Genomic DNA, 23,196 nt, shown 5'->3' on the forward strand with positions numbered 1-23,196 from the left:
TTCAGATCAATAGAAGTTCGGGAAGGTCTTGTAATATATATCAAAACAAGCTATATGAATTTTATTATTTATTTATTTTTTATTCGTGGACTTTGTATTTGGTAGAGTTTTTTTTCCTACAAGGATGTGACATCTTGTTTTAAAAAAATTTTAATTCTACAAGAATCTTTAATGGGTTGCAATATAATTTCTAGGCATCAAAAAGATCCATTAATGTTACAAAATCCTTTTTTTTTTACAAGAATTTATTATTCATCCTAGCTACAAAAAAAAAAAAAAAGACTGATGATATTTAATAACAGATTGATTAGCTTATTATAGAGAGTTTCCTAATTCTATTTTACAAGAACTTCTTATTCATCCTATCTATACAAGAAAAAAATAACTGATAATATTTAATAACAAATTGATTAGCTAATTTTAGGGAGTTCCTAATCCTTCAAAGAAAGTTAAAAGAAGACAATATGAGTTTTCATGTTTTGAGAGGATTCTTTAAAATTATAATTAATTATCTTTGACAAATGAGGAAACTAAAGGAAAGACAAATTCAAAAATCAATTTTCTAACTTATTCTTAACATCTAAAGGTGGTAGCAAAAATCCTAGTGTTTTTAGGATGAAAATTTCATTCATTACATTATTTAAATTAGAAAATTTATCTATTATAGGTTATTTTGTTTAATTAGGTGTAATAAATTTATTTCATATTAGATTTATTGTTTTTTTTTTCTTTTCATGTTTGAGCTTAGTTAATATACTTTGAGTTTATTGTAAGTTGATAAATACTAGCCCACAAGTTTTAGGTCCATTAAGGTTACCCGTTGAACTATTATATAAGGTTTTGTAAGCTAAAATTTTTAGCAACCATAAATTTATAAAATAAACTAATGTTTTGCGTGATGCAACACATTTTCTTTGTCGGGACAAAGAACAAATTTAACTTATCAAAGATTAACTAACTTCTTAGCATTTTTGTTATACTTTTCGTTTGTAAATTGAGATTCATTGGGTGGGGGGTCTTATTTCAATAGTGCTAGTACCTTGAAATAAGTTTTTATTATGTGAAACTCCTATTAGATTTGTTTTGACTTTCTGGGATTTATTGTCAATCTTATTATGGATTGCATAACCACGTGATTATAGGGTTCACATCACCACCAATTGTGATTAATAATATTTTGTTTTCAAATTTAGTTTTTCTTGTCAAACTTTTAACCCTATTTATTTATTTATTTATTATTTCAAAAATTAAAATAAAATAAAAATTAATGTGAAATAGTTAAAAAGAATTAAGTTCTGAATTAATATAAACATATATAGAATAACTAATAATTTTTAAAATTATAAAGTGTATGATTAGTACTTAAAAATATATTTTTATCAAGGTTTTATATAATCATTTTGCACTTGAAGTATCAATAACTTCTTAACTAGAGCATGTTTTATAATAACAAGTCTGATATTATAAGATACCTTTAATTTATGGAAAATACTTATTTTAAATGCAGGTATATCTCACAATTCAAAGGATTGATTGTTGTAATTAACTATTAAAAGTGAAAGGACAAAGAAAAGGCTAAGCTTAGGAAGGAGATGCCGATTTAATTCAAATTCGAACACTGTTTAGTCATTGGGTCATATCTGGAGCTATAGATCTTGGATTTTAGTATAGTTTATTTGGTTGGAAATATAAGAAATAAGCCTACAACTTTAATGAATAGGGAAAAACCTAAATTTGCCGTTTTCAAATTCAAAGTTTGGCCACAAAAGAGAAGTCATAATCTGTCCTGCAATCCAGCCCAAACACCGCTCAAAATTTTACCTATATATAGAGTTTTGAAAGGCCAAATGATGTGAAATTTGGTGGGTGGAAGGAAAAGATAATTTCCAACAACTTTCATGTAGAAGACATGCTCAAATTCTAATGGTAGCAATGACATTTCATCCAAACAAGAGCTTGAGGGCTATCCACCACGTCCACCAGCTGCACTACTCATTATTTTAGACATATCTCGAGTTGTAGTGATCCAAATGCTCTAAAAATAGGTGGGTGGAAGGACAAGACAATTTAGAACAACTTTAATGAAGAACACTTTGCCAAATTTTAATTGCATCAATGTCATTTGATCCAGCCAAAATGCTTGAGTATTGTTGTCCACTAAGTCCACTAAATCAATAGTTGGCCACTACATCAATAATCAATTACCAAATGAATAGTTCTGAATTTTAGCCTATAAAAAGATGCATTTGCCATTCATTTAGGCATCTTGTTTTTCAGATCAGGATCATGTTCTTTCTCTCTCTCTTTATATTTTTTTAATGCTTAAGTTTTGCAATCATTAATCTCTTGTTCATGCTTTTCATTTCCTTTACTATACTTAGTTAACTTATATCATGTTTATGTTCTTAAATTGTTTATTTATGTTTATATTTTTCATAATGTCTAGCTAAGTTAATTATGTCAAGGCGAAAAGGTTTCACTAATGGTGTTGGGATAAGTATAATATAAACTCAATATGAACTTTAATACTTATATCCTAAATAACTTGCTATTAACATGTCTTATCATTTTTATTTTATTAATTCTTAATACCTTGCTTGTTAAATGGTTAATCTAGGTTTATGTTGTATAACACTTGGTACATCAAATACTTGGTTATTCATAGTCTTCAGCCGACATCATTGTTATGAGAGGAACTTGATTTGTTGTCAACAAGTTAGCATCATGAATACTTGATAAAATTTATAAGTATGGTGTTATGTAAATAAGATGATTAATATGATCATGTTGATTATTTATCAAGAGTTTATACGTTATTTATTTCTAATACTATTAGTGGATCCTCTAACCTTGACATTTGTTTTTATCATTGTTTAATATCTTACATCTCAAAGTCCTCTTTAACTCACCACCACCACCACCACCACCACCATCATCGTTGTTATTGTTGTTGTTATTATTATTATTATTATTTATAATTTATATAGTCCACTTCTCTGTAATTCGACCCCGGTCTTGCCGGGTTATTTATTACTTTGACATTCTTGCACTTGAGATAAGACATCAACTCTTTGATCGTGTCAGAGTAATTAATTTTTTTTGAATTATAAGAAACAAGTTATTATTAACTATGTTAAAAAATATTTGTCACTTTTTTTTTTTAACTTTTTCATGTGAATGAGATAATAGGCTTTTAAATAGTTATTAATGTTAAAATCGAATTGATTAATTTAAGAACTTGTTTTTTATTTAATAATTGCACACTTGATAAATATGTGATATACAAGGAGTCTATTTATAAAATTGATCATCTCTTTACCGTATAATTATACATTTTATTTAATTTAAAACATTTATGAAAATAATAGAGACCCAGAAGAAAAACATAATTTTCTTCATCAAATTCTTTTAGAATTTATTCTCTTAAATAACTTGTTATGGATTAAGGTATACTTTTTTCTTTTTTCATTTTTTTTTTAAAAAAGAAGAAATAATAATTATTTGAATATAAAAATTATAAAATTCTAAGAGTATAGGTAGTTCCAATACTATTTGATTGTTCATGTTTATAATTAAATAATTGCTTACATGTAATATTATAGCCTTAGATTTAAGAAATCATGTTTTCCATTCAAATATTACCATTTATATCAATTTTATATGAATCCTAGATTTTAATTAAGGAATTTTATTTTAAAATTTCACTGCCTATTACAATAATTAATATGAATGATTCTTGGAGAATATTATTGTTTATGTTTTCATAATTGATGATGGATCAAGTTTTGACATTGGAGACATTACGAGATTTTGTGGTTTCTGATCTGGGTGGATTACAATAATATTTTAGAAAGATTATACCTAAAATAAATGTTAGAGAAATCAAGGCTAACCAGCACATAGAGAGTCGAACCTAAATAACTGGGTTGAGAGATAAAGTGCTAGCCACCCCATCATAAAAGATATCTTGCTTAAAGATCACACATATGTTAGCACTTAACCTACTATTGTTTTTATGGTTTCACTTATTCTACCATTACAAAATCGATTTGAGGTAAGGTTCCTAGGTAGTGAAGGATTCCATGTATAATATTATTGGATGTGTAAAGGTGTTGTAAAAATTAGAGACTTATTGATTAGATCATTTGCGAAACATTTGACTTGCGCTTCCAAAAATTAAAGATTCATTGATAAGACCATTCATGAAAAAATTGATGTTCATGTCTAAAAATATAAGACTTGTCAATTTGATCATTTGTGAAACAAATATTGGACCCATATGTATGGTAAGAACTGGGCTTTGGCCTAACTCTTTTAAACATATCCAAAATGGGCCCAAACAACACAACTCAAACTCATTGGACCAATAAGGGTCACTTTGACCCAACCCGTGTCTACTCGCAACAATAGGGATGTTGTAACACATAAAAATGATCAAAACATATTTACAAATAAACATGAAAAAAGTAACCTTCCATTTTTGTTTATATATATATATAAACAAAAATGAAATATTTTTGTTTATATATTATCGAAAGGATATTGACAAAGACAACTTACAACTTATCAATTCATGTTCATGTTTAACAAAATAATTTCTTTTGAGAACAAAACAACTATTAATCAAAATAGCACACATTTTATTTTATATTTTTAATGTTTTCCTTTTTTTTTTATTTAAGAACACTCTTATCATATTTTTTAAAAACACATTAAACACATTCACGATGCATATTCATACATCAACACATTAAACACTTCATGCCAGAAAATTAAACACACAAGAAAATCAAATGCCTACACATAAATTAAAAATTTAGAGAAAAAAAACATCAACACATACATTTCATAATTCAAAAATAACATTAACACACATCAAATTTCACACCAAGACCAAACAATTAAAAAACAACATCAACATATAAATTTCACATTAAGACCAAACCATCACGCCTCAGATAAACCTATTGCAACCCAATCATCCCAACTCCATCTTAGGGTATTGATTCTAGCCTTATTCCATCGAAAAATATAAATTTCTCGGTGGCATCATACCTCTAGTGTTGCCACAACACTTAAACTCTTCATAATCATCCATAATAATACGTATGCAAATTAACAATATATTGAATTTTATGTAAAAAATTAATTTTGGATCCTAAATTGACCTTCGAGAGTAGATGGGTTGGTTGAGGAGCTACTATAATGGCAATGACAATTCTAGATAATGTTGGCACATGAATTCATATGTCCCTGACATTGGTGGCACGGGTAATCACATGTTACCACTACTAGACTACGTTTTGAGGTAGATAAGGAATGTTGCTTTCTCCTTTTCACTTTTGTATCAATGATGAGACTCACAATCACCTGTGAAAGGAGATCAATGAGGGATAACTTCAATGATGTGAACCAGGAGGGTAAGAACCCTAGAACCCATAATCAAAATTGAATGTAACCTAAGAAAGCTAAAATCAAGCTAAAAAGAACTCGAATAAATGATTATCTAAACTAAAAGGCCATAGTTATTAGAAGAAAAACCCTAATTCGTTGATTATAATGAACCAATAACTGAAGGTATAAAGGATGACAACTTTGACCAATTGATTATAATGAAATAAAAACTAAAGATATAAGGATGAATGTCACAAAGAAGTAATATCTGCTAATTCTTTTTGAACATTTTATGAAAAATCAAGAGTAAGAGTGAACTCTCTTACACAAATTTTATTTATAAATAATCAATCCATCTCTAAACACAAGCTAAATAACCATATTTAATCTAGGCAAAAGATCCTAAAAAAGGCACAAAAAATAACAAAAGATTTCTAAATAAAATGGGAAAAAAAAAATCCTAAATCAACTAAGAAAATATTGTAAATTTCAAACAATAACTTTTAGACCTTATTGTAAGTCCTTCTTAATGTTTGGCCATTATGAGATTTTATACATATAGGAAAACAAGTCTTTAGAATATTTTGAAAAAATCTCAATCCAATCCAATGGTCAAATCAAAAGTCATCTTCATTAATATAAAATAATATATTAGGAAAATAAGTCCAATTCGCAAGTCTTATAGGAAATAAGGCTCAGATATCTTGAAATAGCCCACTAAATTCCTCTTTAATTTTCTTAGCTCTTGACCTTACAATAGACCTAATTAGGGGTGTTCAAAAAAACCGACCAACCGATTAAACCGAAAAAACCAAGAAAAAATTAACCAAAAAAACCGAACCGATAGAAAAACTGAATAAACCGATTAAAAAAATTAAAAAAACCACCCGGTCTGGTTCGGTTCCGGTTTTAAAAGGCTTAAACCGATTAAACCGGACCAAACCGGACCGGGTGGTTTTTTTACATTTTAGAAATCTGGAAATTCACATGCACGCTTGCAGGCGTGGGCAGAGAAAATAAGGCAAAATCTAACTTTTCTTTTGTCATCTACTCCAACTACAAATTGTATTATAATGCCTAGCAGAATGTGTCAACATTAAAGTTAAGTTTACTCTCCAGTGACTATAATTAAATACAAGACCATCTGAAATCAATCTCTAGATTATCAAAAGGTGGGATTTGTGGGTCTGCGTGTCACTGTACTATTTCCAAACATGGCAGAAATTAAAGACCAATAATTTTCCAGAGCCGTTGGAATGGATTTTTCTCTTCTCCTTCAACCAACCGCGAGCCGATCTTCCCCACCTTCACAAATCAGCCTCCACCGTAGCCCCATCTTCTTCTTCCCTTTCCCTCAGCCGTTTCCCCTTCTGGCCATTTCCTTCTCCAGCCACCCCTTGCCTCCCAGGTCTTCTCCCCTCAGCCACGATCTCTCCCCTTCTCCAAGACAGCAGCTCCATTTTCCTTTTCCAGCGACACACCCGAACAACCAGCCACGTACCAGATCTTCTCCCTCCCAGCGGTGCTTCTCTCAGCCACCGAGAGCGCTGCTGACAAATCTTCCCTCTTCCACCGGCCGCAGGCCACGGTCTCCCTCACCAGCACAGACGCGACAAAGCTCCCCCCCAGCGGTGGCCGAACAGTAGCAGCCAGCAACCTCTTCATCCCCTCCGACCGGACAACCACTCACATCTCAATCGTAGCTTCAGCTACCTTCGCAAGATCTGTCACCAGCAGGAAGAAAGAACAGCCAGCCAAGAAGAAAAAAGAAGACAGAGGTCACAGATCTAAAAAAAAGAAATTTGAGAACGGATCTGGACTAAAATAGAGCCAATTATTTGATTGATTTTGGTTTTTCTGGTTTGTAAGGCTAAAAAACCGACCCGAACCGAACAAAACCGGTTTGGTTTGAACTGATTCTCGGTTCGGTTCGGGTTATACTAACAAGGAATAATATTTTCTGGTTCGGTTGAATTTTTATGTTAAAACCGGACCGAACCGGACCATGAACACCCCTAGACCTAATTGGCACCTATAATGGATGGATCTTTTGGTGATTCTTATTGATTATCATCATTCAACTTTGTTTCTCTCTTTGTCCTTCCTTTCTCTCTCTCTCTCTCTTTCTCTCTCTCTCTACGTGTTCAATTGTTGTTGCTTTTGTTTGGAGTGTTGTTGTAGCATAGAGGCTAGCTCATGTTTGAGTTAGTTTTTCTATTGTTAGAGTTTTCAATTGATGGCTATGGTTTCCGATTAAGATTTGGTTCAACGTGGTACAAAGCTACTATCACAGGTTGATTGAAGGATAGTTTAGGTTAAAAGAGGTTGAGGGTAATGGGTTTCTATGCTTGGAAAAATAGGAGAGCAACTATTGCCGTCGGTGGAGTTAAGTTAAGTTGAGTTGTCATGGCTAGTGAAGAAGGAGGGATTGTTGTCATCGAAGATGAGGCTGCTTGGTAGGTCAATAATTCTTATGGCCATGAGGTTTTTAAAATTATTCTTTTTTTTTCTCCCCTAAAATCTTCTTTTTCACTCAAAAAATTCCTCCCACTTTTTCTCTCATATTTTCCTCTCCAAAATTTCCTCTCCTTTTTCTTTCACGTCCTCTTATTATTTCCTTTGTCTCAAAATTTTTCTTTACACACTTTTCTTTCTCTTCCCCCCAATTTATGGCTAAGATTTCTTTGGCACCCATCTTTTTTTCTCTATCATTCACTAATATTTTATACTACCTTATCTAATAATATTCTTATTCTTTCTTATCACCTAGTTGTAATTTCTTGGTCCTTCTATTCTTACTTGATTATTATTCCACTCTCTAAACTTTTTTTTTCTTTGATTTAATTTTCTTTCTTTCTTGTGATTTTTTATCATTTTTTTTTAAAATTCATTGATATGAAACCTTAAGTGAAAAGGTAAAAAAATCATGAAATGGGTGGGGATTGGCCAAATTGAGTTGAGAATACATTTGTTTTTTTTTATTTTTTTTATTTGTTTGCTTTTTCTTGAAAATATGTTAAAAAAGAAGGCAAAAAATGGGACACTGAAAAATTTGAAAGGTGGTCAAGTTGAGAAGTGATAAACCTTAAGAATTGAAACTTAAAAAAAATAATCATAAAGGACTCGGATTTGTAAGAGCAATGCTTTGGACTTAAATTTGCAAAAGTTATCCGAGTCTTTAAAAGAAAGATTTGTGAGAGCACTTTGGGTTTTAAAATCACATAAATATTTTCAAGAGTCTTCTTAAACTCAAAAGTAGGGATGACAATGGATAGTTGCGGGATAGATTTCTTGATACTCATAACCTATCTATTACCCATCGACTAAGAAAATATGTACGTGTGTGTGTATATATATATATATTGTATTAAAACATATAAATGTTCTACAAATATATCTATAAATATAAATATATATTTTAGGTTAGGCTCGGGTAGGTTTCAAGTTGGGTTTGACAATAAAGTAACCATCTAAAAAATACTCACCTTGTAAAAATCCTTGGCCCCAAACTAGTAAACCAATGTTAATTAGAATAATCCCCAACCAAAAAAATGATAAACTAAAAGGAAAAAATTATTATGATTAAGGATGAAAACCCCTAGTAAATTAACTAAAATCTTGGATGAAATAAAGTAATAATCAATACACAAAATATAAGCCCAATGATAAATTATGTAAATTCCTCAATTAGGTAAAATAATTATTTCGAAGAGAATGTTTGTGGATTGGGGTAAAAATATTCAAAAAAAATACAACATAACTCTAAATAAATAAATGTTTGAATTTGTGTTCAAATAATACTTCTCACATATACAACGATAAATTATATGTGATTAGTAATTAATCCCAATAGGTAATGTGTATATGATGTATAATTAATCGCAATGATGATAGTTTTATATGATTTGAAATTGACCACAACAATAGACTCAGATAAATCATAATCGATTGCAACATCAAAGAACAATGTGTAAATGCCAATAAACCATAACGATGGATATGATAAAATGATTTAAGTTGGTCATTTGAATGAAGGCTATGTGATAGATTCTGTAACGCCCTCACTTTTTATGGCCATCTAATACATAAAATCACATCATAAGCAGATGTATACACATAATCACAATTATCTTCAATACCATATTTCAATCCTTAATATATTACTAATTATTCTACTGAAAATTTAGTAGAGTTTTCCTATACTTGAATGGTACCAAGTTATCTACATAAACCTGTGTACATCCAAAATCATTTCACAATCCCTGATCTCATGATTAGTACTTAAAAGTGTATTTTTATCAAGGTTTTATATCATCATTTTGCACTTGAAGTATTAATAATTCCTTAAGTAAAGCATGTTTTATAATAACATATCTAATAATATAAGATACCTTTAATTTATGGTAAATGTTCATCTTAAATGGAGGCCTATCACATAAATGAAAGGATAGATTGATGACTTTAAGTACTGAAATTGAAAAGACAAAGAGAGGGCCAAACTTAGAAAAGAAATATTGGTGCAGTCCAAACTGGAACACTGTTCGATAATTAGGTCATATCTGGAGCTGTAGATTTTAGATTTAGGTCTGCTTTATATGGATGGAAAGGTAAGACATAGGCCTACAACTTTGATGTGGAGTCTAAGATTTAAAAAGGCCGTTTTCAAGTCCAAATTATAGCAACAACAAAGAAGTCCGAATCTGTCCTGCAGCCTAGACATTGTTTAGTGTTCAGCCCATATCTCGAGTTATAGTAGTTCAAATGACCTCAATGTTTTTTCCTTGGAAAGATAAGATAATTTCCTACAACTTTCATGAGTCAAGTTGGTTCCAGTTCTGATGTTAGCAATGACATTTTATTCAGACAAGAAGATAAATATTTTCACCAAGTCAAGAGCTGGCCACCCACTTAACAATTAGTCATCAAATCAATAGTTTCAAATTTTAGCCTATAAAAGGAGGCATTTGCCATGCATTTAGGGCTTGGTTGTTCAGATCAAGAACTTGCTCTTGATCTCTCTCTTTATATTTTTTGTAATTCTTAAGTTTTGCTTTTATTAATATCTTGTTTATGCTTTTCATTTCCTTTCCTTTACCTAGTTAACTTGTATCTTATTTATGTTCTTATTTTGTTTATTTATGTTTCTCTTCTTCATTATGTTTAGCTAAGTTTATTATGTCAAGGTGAAAAGGTTACACTAATGGTGTCAGAATAAATATAGTGTAAACTCAACATGGACCTTAATGTTTAATATTAACATGTCTTATCTTTTTATCTTACTAATTCTTAATACCTTGCTTGTTAAATGGTTAATCTAGATTTGTGTTGTATAACACTTGTTACAACAAATGCTTGGCACTCTCATAGCCCAACCGTATGGTATTACCTACACCTGTGCTATGAAAGGAACTTGATTTGTTGTTAACATAAGTTAGCATCATGAATTCCTAACAATATTTAAAAGTTTGGTGTTACTTAAATAAGATAATTAATATGATCATGTTAACAATTTATAATGAGCTATTAATGACAAATTATCCGATTGGAACCTCCTTTGTGTGTGGTTTCTAGTTGAGTAATAAGAGTTTATACTATACTTATTTCAAAATACCATTAGTGGATCCTCTAACCTTGACATTTGTTTTTATCATTGTTTAATCCTTACATTAATCTTCCATCTCAAAGTTCTCATCAACTTCTTCTTCTTCTTCTTCTTGATTACTACTACTACTACTACTACTACTACTACTACTACTACTAGTTGAGACCATGATCCATTTGTGTTTGGGATGAAATGCAACAACAATTTTTAAAGAAGTTTTTTCCATCTTACAAAACCAACTCTTTCAAAAAACAAATCACCACTTTCACTCAAAAACCAGGTGAAACATTTTACCAATGTTAGGATAGGTATCGAGACTTGCTTAATACTTGCCCTTATCATGGTTTTGAAACATGGAGATTGGTTTCACATTTTTATAAAGGATTAGCACCTACAGATAGGCAAATGGTGAAATTGATGTGCAATGGAACTTTTGAAGATAAAGACCCCGATGAAGCAATAGTACCTAGACTTGCTAGCTGAAAATGCTTAAAATTGGGACACTACAGGCACTAATGAGGCACCGGGTAAAACTCAACTTCATACATCTAGTGGAGGTATGTACAACCTTAGGGAAAATCATGACCTCCAAGCCAAACTTGCATCTTTAACTAGAAAAGTCGAGGCACTTGAATGTAAAAAGAGTGGTCAATTAAAATCTATTCAAGACATTGTGTGTCAAATCTGTGAAACAAATGAACATGCAACCAATGACTATCCAACTTTGCCTTCTTTTAAGGAATGCCTTCATGAACAAGCCTGTGCTTTAAATAGTTTCCAAAAGCCCAATCATAACCTATACTCGTAAATATACAACCCTTGTTGGAGAAACCACCTAAATTTAAGTTGGAAGAGTGATAATAATAACGCACAAACTTCACAACCACTATTTCAAGCACACCATAATTTTCAAAATTCTCATGTATATGCACTTCCTTATGCTCCACCTCTTAGAATAAATCTTGAGGAAACATTGCATGCATTCATTGAAAAGCAAGAAACAATCAACACTCAACTTGCTCAAAGTGTTGCTACCCAATTTTTTACTCATGTTTTTGATAAATTTTCAGAAAAATAAAAAATAGCAAAAAAAAAAAAAAAAACAACAAAAAACCTAAAAAATTTATTTTTGATATATTTGCATCATTTTTAGCATTTTCAACGTCATTTCAAAAGAATCTAAATTTTCAAAGGTATTTTGAACACATTCAACTTTTAACATGTAAATTTTACAATCACTGATTTTTCTTGTTGAGTTGATGTTGATATTGCTCCCTTTCAAAAATACCAAAAAATAAGAAAAAATCAAAATTTATAAAAAAGAATGAAAAGAAAAAAGAAAAAAGAAAAGTTGAGGGACTAGTTTGAAAATATAGCAAACTTTTACCTATAAATACTAGTCTACAGTAAAAGAAAAGGGGGGAAGAAAAAAATTGACTAACGAAGAAATTTACACGAGGGAGAAGAAAAGTAAACCCTAAAAGAACCTAATCTTCTCCACGCTGCAGCCGCCCCCCCTTTCCTTGAAAAAACAAGAAACCTGAAGAAGAAACCGGGCTCCCCGAGTAGCCGCCCGAAAAGAAAAAAACCCAAGCTTTCATCTCTCTCCGAAACCTCCCTCTCTTGGCTACAACCAGTTTCCCTTTCTCCTCCAAAAAACGAACTGGTCCCCATCTTCCCCTTCTGGTCGCCCCTTCCCTTTGAAAAAAAAACAGAGCCGCCCACTGCTTTAGGATTTTGGCTCTTATAATCTCACAGACAACACCCACTATTCCCCATCTCCCACACATTAGAGCAGCCATTACAGCCCATGCTCTCCTCTCCCCTCCCATTCATTTCCTCTTCTTCCCCTACAGAACCCAGCCTTTCCCCACAAGCCGCACACCTTTTCTTCTCCACAACGAAGCCAGCCAGAGAAACCAGAGAGCACCGGACAAGCCTCCCCCTCCCTCGGTCGAACAGCCTCCAGCGGCAGCAACAACTCAGCAGCGCCCATAGACCAGCAACCTTTGGTTACATGCCGGCCACTTGAAGTGAAGGAGACGAAGACGTAAGCCAAAGAAAGATCTGCAGTGGAACAGATCTAAAAAAAGGAAGAGGAGTCGATCTGAAAACAAAATTAAAACAGACTGGTTTGTTGCGTTTTTGGGTGATTTGCAAGTAACGGCGCTGCTCACAGCTGACTAGAGGGTGAAGAGGGAAGGAAGCCATTACAAATCTCCCTGGATTTCACGGCGACACGTAAACCCACGCGCCACTAGTGACGGCCGCGCGTGGGGAAACGCGCCGCCACTACTCCACAGTTCCTGAGGGTCTACTCTGCAATTCCTGGACTCTTTAGGGACCTTTTTGTAATTTTTAGATGTTTGAACATGTATTTAAATCTCTGTTAAATGTTTTTTTTTTTAGTTTGTGTTATTCTGAAAAATGTAATAGAATGAGCATAGTAATGAAAAAGAGATGTGTGTGTGTGTGTGTGCGTTTGTATTTTTTTCTTTTATGTATATTTTTGAATTATAAAATACAAAAAGAAAGGAAAAATAATTAGATATTTTAATTTGTATATGGTTAAATATTTGAAGGATAAATAAAATCATGTTGTATTTCCCGTGAAAAATGTAAGAACACGTTTCTACATATATTTTGGGATTTAATAACTGGTTTATTAAAGCTTTAAAAATTTGATTAATATTTTAAATTTTCAATTCATATCAAACCATGAAGCAACTTATTTCAGGTAGGGTGCGCTAGGGGTGCTAATACCTTCCCTACCACAACCATTCCTTTACCCTTGAATCTCTAACAAAGACCAGTATATCCAGGTTTCCTAGTAACCTTTAATTAAATATTAGGTGGCGACTCCCAAAGAACCAAATCAAACAAGACAACAAAAAATCGCCAAAACCGATCGTTGCGCGGGTGATGTTCGACACAAAGCATGACATATTTTAAAGATGCTTTTGCAAAATTCACATCTGCTCTCAATTTTCAAGAGAAAGGTAAGTTTCCATCTTAACCATAGGAAAATCTAAAGGGACAATACAATGTAAATGCAAGTAGTTCTAGAAGCCAACACTTGAATCAGGTCAAATTAGTCATCACTCTTCGCAGTGATAAGGTTATTGAAAAACCCATTCTTAAACCTTGTGAGAAAGATGATGAGTCAATCTCTAAGGGTAAGAAAGAGGTTGAATCTGAACATTGTAAAGAAAAGACTGATTATCTGCCAACACTTTCATTTCCTCATGCCATGACCAAACAAAGGAAAGTCAATCACAATTCTGAAATCCTTGAAACTTTCAAATAGGCAAGGATCAATATACCTTTGTTGGATGCTATTAATTAGGTATTTTCCTATGCTAAATTTTTGAAAGATCTGTGCACTGTGAAGAGAAAACTGAATGTGAAAAAGAAAGTATTTTTAGCCGAACAAGTAAATGCTATTCTTCATAAAAATAATGCTTTGAAATATAAAAACCTTGGTTGTCCTACAATTTCTTGCTTTATTTGAGAACATAAAATTGAAAGAGCTTTACTTGATCTTGGAGCTAGTGTGAATTTACTTCCATATTCGGTTTTTCAAAGTCTCAATCTAGGTGAGTTAAAACCAATTTCTAGAACTCTTTTACTTGTTGATAGATCTATAAAAGTACCTAGAGGAATAGTTGAGGATGTGTTAGTACAAGTTGATAAATTCATTTATCCTGTAGATTTTGTTGTTTTGGATACACAACCTGTTGAAGCATGTAATTCAATTCATGTTATTTTAGGACGTCCATTTCTTACAACTTCTGATACATTGATTAATTATAGGAATGGACTGATGAAGCTATCATTTGGAAACATGATATGAAGATGAATATTTTCAACATTTGCAAGCAACCTATAGATTAAAATGATTTACAGGAAGTGGACTTTATTGAAAAATTAGTTCATGATCAATTTCAAAACCACTTTCAGTGAAACTGAGATTGATGAACTTGACGATTTACAAATGGTCTATTTTCAGGAAGAATCAAAGTCAAAGAATTGGAGACCACAAATTAAAGAATTGTCACCACGATCAATTGAGTTCGTACCTTCAAGTGTTCAACCACCAAAACCTGATTTGAAGCCGATACCATTCAACATTAAATACTTATTTTTGGGAGAAAATGAAACCTTTCTGGTAATAATCTCTTCCAAACTTAATGCACGTCAAGAAGGTAAGTTATTACAGACTCTGAAAATGCACAAAAATGCATTAGGATGGACTATAGCTGACATAAAAGGAATTAGCCCTTTGATGTGCACACACATGATTTATTTAGAGTAAAATGCTAAACCCTCTAGAGAAATGCAACGAAGGCTTAATCCTAATATGAAAGTAGTGAAAAATGAAGTCAATAAGCTTCTAGATAATGGAATCATTTATCATATTTCTGATAGCAAATGGGTAAGTCCTACCTAAGTTGTACCCAAGAAGTCTGGAGTCACTGTGATAACAAATGAGAAAAATGAGTTAATTCCAACTAGGACTATTACTAGTTGGCGCATGTGCATTGACTATAGAAAACTTAATTCAATGACTAGAAAAGATCATTTCCCTTTACTTTTCATGTATCAAATCTTAGAAAGAGTTGCAGGTCATGAATTTTATTGTTTCCTAGATGGCTATTCAGGTTATGACCAAATTGAAATGGCATTAGAAGATCAAGAGAAGACTACTTTCACATGTCTATTTGGTACTTTTGCATATCGAAGAATGCCTTTTGGATTATGCAATGCACCAACCACATTTCAAAGATGCATGCTTAGGATATTTAGTGATATGGTTGAACATTTCCTTGAGATTTTTATGGATGATTTTTCTGTTTTTGGTGATTTATTTGATGATTGTTTAACTAACTTGGAAAAGGTTTTAAATAGGTGTGAAGAGAAGAATCTTGTACTGAATTAGGAAAAATATCACTTTATGGTAACGAACGACCTTGTACTTGGTTACATTGTTTCATCGAAAGGAATTGAGGTTTACAAATCTAAAATCGAGTTAATTGCCAACTTACCAACACCAAAATTTGTTAAAGATGTTAGATCATTCTTAGGATATGCTGATTTTTACAGAAGGTTCATAAAAGATTTTAGTGTAATATATAAACCATTGTGTAACCTTCTAACAAAGGAAAATATTTTTGAATGGACTGAACAGTGTGAAAAAGCCTTTGTTAAACTTAAAATCTTGCTTACTTCTACTCCTGTCATTCAACTTCCTGATTGGTCATTACTTTTTGAACTAATGTGTGATGCTAGTGATTATGCCGTGGGTGCTGTCTTGGGACAAAAAAAAGATAAGAAACCTTATGTGATTTACTATACAAGTAAAACTTTAAATAGTGCTTAAATGAATTAAACTACCACTTAAAAAGAACTACTTGCAGTAGTATTTGCATGTGACAAGTTCATATCTTATTTTGTTGGCTCACCTGTTGTCGTTTTTAGTGATCATGCAGTATTGAAATATCTTCTCTCTAAGAAAGATTCTAAGGCTAGATTGGTGTGGTGGATTTTGTTACTTCAAGAATTTGATATCACAATCAAAGACAAGAAAGGCACCGAAAATGTTGTCGTAGATCATTTGTCCAGATTGACAACCGATTCGAGATCTGACATCACACCAATCGAGACTACTTTCCTAATGAATCTTTATTTTATGTCTCTATAATGCCTTGGTTTGCTAATATTGTTAATTTTCTTGTTTCAAGACAATTGCTAGCTCATTGGAGTACCCAAGACAAAAGAAAGTTCTTGAATAAAGTGAAGAACTTTTAATGGGATGACCTTTATTTATTCAAATATTGTCCTGATGAAATATTTCGAAGATGCATTTTTGACAATGAGGTAAGTAGTGTCATTAAATTTTCTCATTCTAAGGCATGTGGGGGTCATTTCTAATCAAGAAAGACAACTGCAAAAATCTTACAAAGTGGATTTTATTAGCCCACCATGTTCAAAGACTCACATGCATTCTGCAAGACTTGTGAAAATTGTCAAAAGTTGGGATCTATTTCAAAATGTCGCATGATGTCTTTAAATCCTATTCTTGTCATTGAAATTTTTTACTGTTGGGGTATAGATTTCATAGGTTCATTTCCTCCATCATTTGGTTTCTTGTACATATTAGTCGCAGTAGATTATGTTTGAAAATGCATAGAGGCAATTCCAAGTCGAAACAATGATCACAAAACAGTGATAAAGTTTTTAAAAGAAAATATTTTAAGTCGATTTGGAATCCCTCGAGCCATGATAAGTGATGGTGGAACACATTTCTACAACAAGCCATTTGAGTCTTTAATGAAGAAATATGGAATCACACACAAAGTTGCCACCCCTTATCACCCTTAGACGAGTGGACATGTAGAACTTACTAATAGGGAGATCAAACAGATCTTGGAGAAAATAATGAACCCTAATCAGAAAGATTGGTCTTGAAGACTTAATGATGCTCTTTAGGCTTATCAAACTGCTTATAAAACATCATTAGGTATGTCACCTTATAGACTAGTCTATGGAAAACCTTGTCACTTGCCTGTAGAACTTGAACATAAAGCTTATTGGGCTATTAAGGCTTTCAATTCAAGCGTTGATGATGCTAGTCAGCTGTGAAAATTACAAATAAATAAGCTTAAGGAAATAAGAAATGATGCATATGAAAATTCAAGAATTCATAAAGCAAGAATCAAAGAGTTTCATGACAAGAAAATACTGAGAAAAACATTCAATGTTGGTCAAAAAGTCTTGCTTTATAATTCTGGACTCCATTTATTTCCTGGAAAACTAAGATCAAGATGTAGCGGTCCTTTTATTGTGAAACATTTGTATCCATATGGAGCCTCTAATATTGAGAATCCAAAGAATGACAATGTTTTCAAGGTAAATGGATATCGTTTGAAAGTTTACTTTGATAATTTTTTAGTTGAATATGACTTTATTGAATTGAGTGATCATGTATATAAAGATTGATTTTCTTTTTCTCATATTGTTTTTATGTTTCTTTTTGGTGTGACTTTTGTTTTGCTAGTCTCTCTCACCTTGGTCAAATGGTGGATAACGGTACTCCGTGACTCTTAAGTCGGTTCTTTTAATTTTCCATGATAACTGATATCTGTATATATATTTGTGCAATTCTTTGTTCTTTCCCCTTTCTTTGAATATCTCCACTAATTCTCATTTGAAAATGGACACCACTCTTGAAAAATTGAAAAAGTATTTTCCCGCTTTGCCTCAAAATGCGATTACAAGAATTTACCATGCTAGATGTGCAAGATGGAGGTTGTTAATGAATAATGGAATTCCTTAATATATTCGCTGGCTGATTGAAGCAAAGGTTCGATTATCAGGTGAGTCCTTCAATTGTTTCATTTTATACATGCATGGAACAAGTAAAAGCACTTTTACGAAGAAACATCGTGCAAAACGACTGAAAGTCTAACATAGATGTGTCAGATGGACTTGTAATGTGACATGTTGTTCTTTAGAAATGATATCTATAAATTATGAAGATAAAATATAATTCATTAAGGATGGCCTGAGTAAGGGGTCTTTAGATAATCTTCTATTGACTCTTGAGACGCACCCTAATGGAGATGTGCATTGTCCAATTCATGATTTATGGCCACAATTCCATAAAGAACATGCTAGACATAGTCTTGGGAATCTGACTAAAAAAGACCTTGTTTGCCAGTTTTTAAGAAAAATAGATGGGAAGCCTATCCCCGACCCATAGAGGGTGTTTAAGTCATTCTTGGACGTAAAACCAAGAAAAGATGTGAGCCACAATCACAACTACCTATACATACATATACTTTTAAAAGAGAGAGAGAGAGAGAGAGAGAGAGAGAGATAGAGACTACAGCTAGCCCACATATAGGTGGTATGATTGCATTTTCAATTTCTCATCTATAAATTCTTCTCTTCCTTCCCTTCATTTCTACTCAACCTATACATTCATCAAATATAGAAGTGTAGAAATGGCAAGTTCCTCAAGTCATCACATAAGAAATATTTATGTTTTCGGTGGATCCAGTCCTGGGAAAGAAAAGGAGTTTTCAGAATCAACAAATCATCTTGATCAGGTACTAGCTAAGCGAAAGATTCATTTAGTGTATGGCGGAGGAAGCCTTGGTTAATGGGGGGTGTCAATAGCTGTATTTTTAGGAGGTAGTCAAGTTTTGGGGGTCGTCCCCAAAGCTTTAACAAAAGGAGACATTATTGGAAAAACAATTGGAGATGAACTACAAGTGCCCACAATGTCTGATCAAATGAATGCAATGCTAATGCCTTCATTGCCTTAGTAAGTGGTCTGGGCACATTGGAAGAGATCTTTCATATTTTCTCTTGGGCCTAACTACACATTCACCATAAACCTATAAGTCTATTAAATGTTAATGATTTTTATGATAAGTTGTTGTTTTTTCTTGATCATGTTGTAGAACAGGAATTTCTAACATCTTCGACATGAGAAATCATAATCTTTGCCGCTATTGCTGAACAATTGATTGACCAACTACAATCTTTCATTCCTATAATTGATCCCTCCATGAGTCGCATAAATTGGTCAACTAAAAAAATCGTAAAAAGCTTAGATTGGATTTGAGCCTTCATTTGTAAAAACTTTGTGTCTTTTGGTGTTATTATTGTGTTTTTTTGTTACTAGCTGTGTTTTCTATTATATAAACTATTTGCAAAACTGTTGTTACTAGGATGACATAGTAAAATGAGTTCTTTTGTTAAAGTGACTCTTGAGACACATCTTAGTAAACATTCTTAACAAGGTCTATCAAAATACTTCTTGAAATATTCAGGTTTACAAACTCTCGTATTGTTATCACTTGATTCTGCTCATATGCTCATTTAACAAGTGTTCTTAAATCTTCATTTTCACACACACACTCTAACATAAGAATTTGGGTTGCACATTGGATTACTACATTATTTATGTTCTTTTGTTAAAGGTAACAACTAAGGGAAAGGGATAGTATATAATTTGCAAAAAAAAAAAAAAACAAAAAAATAATGATAATAAAAATGTAGATAAGTTTGGTTTCGTAGCCTCCCTAACCTAAGCAATTAAGTTCGAATAGGTGTTTTAACACTTAATAACCTAAAGTCAATTGACTTGGGAGCTATTGGCCCAACGCTTGTTACATGGGTTGAGGAGAAAAGCTTAAGGGAATCAAACATTGCACTATCTACGTATCAGTATCTGCAACCCGAGTTGCTAAGCTCGTAGGGGTGTCTCAACACCAAATGCCCTAAGACCAACTGGTCTGGGAGTCATTAGCCAAAAGCTCGTTACATGGGTTAAAGATGCATTATGTTTTAAGTTGTGTGTGTGTGTGTGTAAATATATATATAGAAGAAAAAGATAATAATCCCAACCCAAGAAAGTTAACCTTAAACATTAGAACAAAAAATTTGTTTTCTTTCAAGTAAAGTCTCATAACTATGTGTTGATATATTGAGCACAAAAAGAAGGTTTATTAATATCTTGTTTAAGAGGTATTGAGCAGATATATGGATTTAATGAGAGTTTATTTATCTAGATAGATTAATGAAAGTTGAATGATGAATGCCTTGCTTTGTGGAATTTGCAAATTGTTTTTCTATTTTAACACTTTGATTACTAGGTACTAGTAATAAGCTGGTTGGGGGTGTGATTAGAACTTAAAAGTACATTTTTATCAAGGTTTTATATCATCATTTTGCACTTAAAGTATCAATAACTCCTTAACTAAAGCATGTTTTATAATAACATATCTAATAATATAATATACCTTTAATTTATGGTAAATGTTCATCTTAAATGCAGGCCTATCATATAAATGAAAGGATTGATTGATGAGTTTAAGTATTGAAATTGAAAGGACAAAGAGAGGGCCAAACTTAGAAAAGAGATGTTAGTGCAGTTCAAACTAGAACACTATTTGGTAATTGGATCATATCTGAAGTTGTAGATCTTGGATTTAGGTATGCTTTATGATTAGTACTTAAAAGTGCATTTTTATCAAGGTTTTATATCATCATTTTGCACTTGAAGTATCAATAACTCATTAACTAAAGCATGTTTTATAATAACATACCTAATAATATAAGATACCTTTAATTTATGGTAAATGTTCATCTTAAATGCAGGCCTATCGCATAAATGAAAGGATTGATTGATGAGTTTAAGTATTAAAATTGAAAGGACAAAGAGAGGGGCAAACTTAGAAAAAAGATGTTGGTGCAGTCCAAACTAGAACACTGTTTGGTAATTGGGTCATATCTCGACCTAAATCCGAGTTCTACAGCTCCAGTTATGATCCAATGACTCAATAGTATTCTAGTTTGAATTGAGCCACCATCTCTTTTTCTAAGTTTAACCCTTTTTTTATCTTATCAATTTTAGTAATTAAACTTATCAACCAATCTTTTTATTTATTTGATAGGCCTGCATTTAATATGAACATTTACCATAAATTAAAGGTATCTTATAGTATTAGACATGATATTATAAAACATGCTTTAGTTAAGGAGTTATTGATACTTCAAGTACAAAATGATGATATAAAACCTTGATAAAAATGCACTTTTAAGTATTAATTAGTTAGCGTTCAAATGAAACCAGTCTTGTGTAATTTAGAGTTGTAAGACTCCAGATATGAGTTAAACTAAAGAAAGGTCTTAACGAAAACCTTCTGGACAAATTATGTGTACTCTGTAATGAGTGATTTTAGGCTTGGAAATGCCAGAAATGGGTGTTTCTTCCTTTCATAAAAGTTTTATATTTATGTCTTATGTTTCTCAAGAGATAAAACACAACCAAAAATGAGTTCTAAAACTTCGGTTATGATCAAAACACTAAACAACGTTAGGGGTTGGTTGGGCTAATTTGATTAAGAATTAAATTAAATTAAATTAGCAATTAGTATTTTGGAACCTAGGCATAATTCCTAATTTTATAAAATTAATGATAATGAGTTTATCATGTGTTGAAAGGGGGTATCTTAGTAACTAGACCAAATCCCGAGACATGTACGAGTACGTCACACGTTGTAGGTAGGTGTTCCACACCTTGGTGTATTTATTTGCTTTATTAACTTATTTTATTTGTGATTTCCCTGAAATGTGTAAACTCATGGAAAATGATTGAAAGAATTAAATAAAGAGAAAGAAAAGAAAGAAAGATGAAAATGGTTATTCTCATAAGGTAAGCGAGGGAATAATAATACCAACAAGTTTTGTTGGCATTGTCGGTGATATGATTGATGGAAATGGTTAATCTCTCGGAACAAGACAAGGGTTGATATCACTAGTTGATATTGTCAGCCATATGGATTAGATGACCAACTCTAGCCATGAAGCCTGACGAGGCCAGTGGAGTTACACTAGTAAAGAAATGGTTTAGCAAGTTGATTAGTATCCAGAAAGTGGATGCTAATGATACCAGGTTAAATGGTATTAGTGTGTGTGTGTATTTGATTAGTATCCAAAAAGTGATTGCAAATGATAACAGAATAATGGTATCGGCATATATTAATTAGTATCAAGAAAGTAGATGCTAATGATACCGGGTTAAATGGTAGTGGCATATATTGTTGACCTAAGTTATGGGTGATTATGAGTGTTAAAGGATTGATGGCATTTAGTAAGTTTTGGTGTGAAAAAAATTATAAGAAAGGAAAATGTATATATTGTATGTAAAATAATGGTTAGTTACTTGAATAAACATAAAGGCATCAATATAATAGACCTGGTGGGATTAATTTGGTTTACCCAATGGAGTTCAAATAATGATTAAGAGAACAAATTCATCAGATGATTAAACATCTAAGAGGAATGAATATTAAAGGTTGACTATAAAATTAATAAAAATGTTCTGATATGATGGAAGGTGTATTAACATGTGTTGAAAATGTTAAAAGATTTAATGACGTTTTGCTGACTAAATTGTCATATGATAATTTTGCAATGTATAATATTTGATTTTAGGTTCAATTCATCATGTTGCTACCCAATTTTTTACCCTATTCTGGAAACAATTTTGAAAAAAAAAAAAAAAACAATAAAAATCCAAAAACATGAACCTTTAATATTCGTAGGGGTGTCTCAACAGCTAATGCCCTAAGACCAACTAGTCTGTGAGTCATTAGCCAAAAGCTTGTTACATGGGTTAAAAATGC

The 23,196-nt window shown here is 32.0% G+C and overlaps 1 pseudogene; it reads left to right on the forward strand.

The window, feature by feature from the left end:
• Positions 1 to 11,511: 11,511 nt before the first annotated feature.
• Positions 11,512 to 17,638, forward strand: LOC140954369 (uncharacterized; annotated as a pseudogene).
• Positions 17,639 to 23,196: the final 5,558 nt, after the last annotated feature.

Source organism: Populus alba, chromosome 12 (genome assembly GCF_005239225.2).
Source record: "Populus alba chromosome 12, ASM523922v2, whole genome shotgun sequence".
Lineage (NCBI taxonomy): Eukaryota > Viridiplantae > Streptophyta > Magnoliopsida > Malpighiales > Salicaceae > Populus > Populus alba.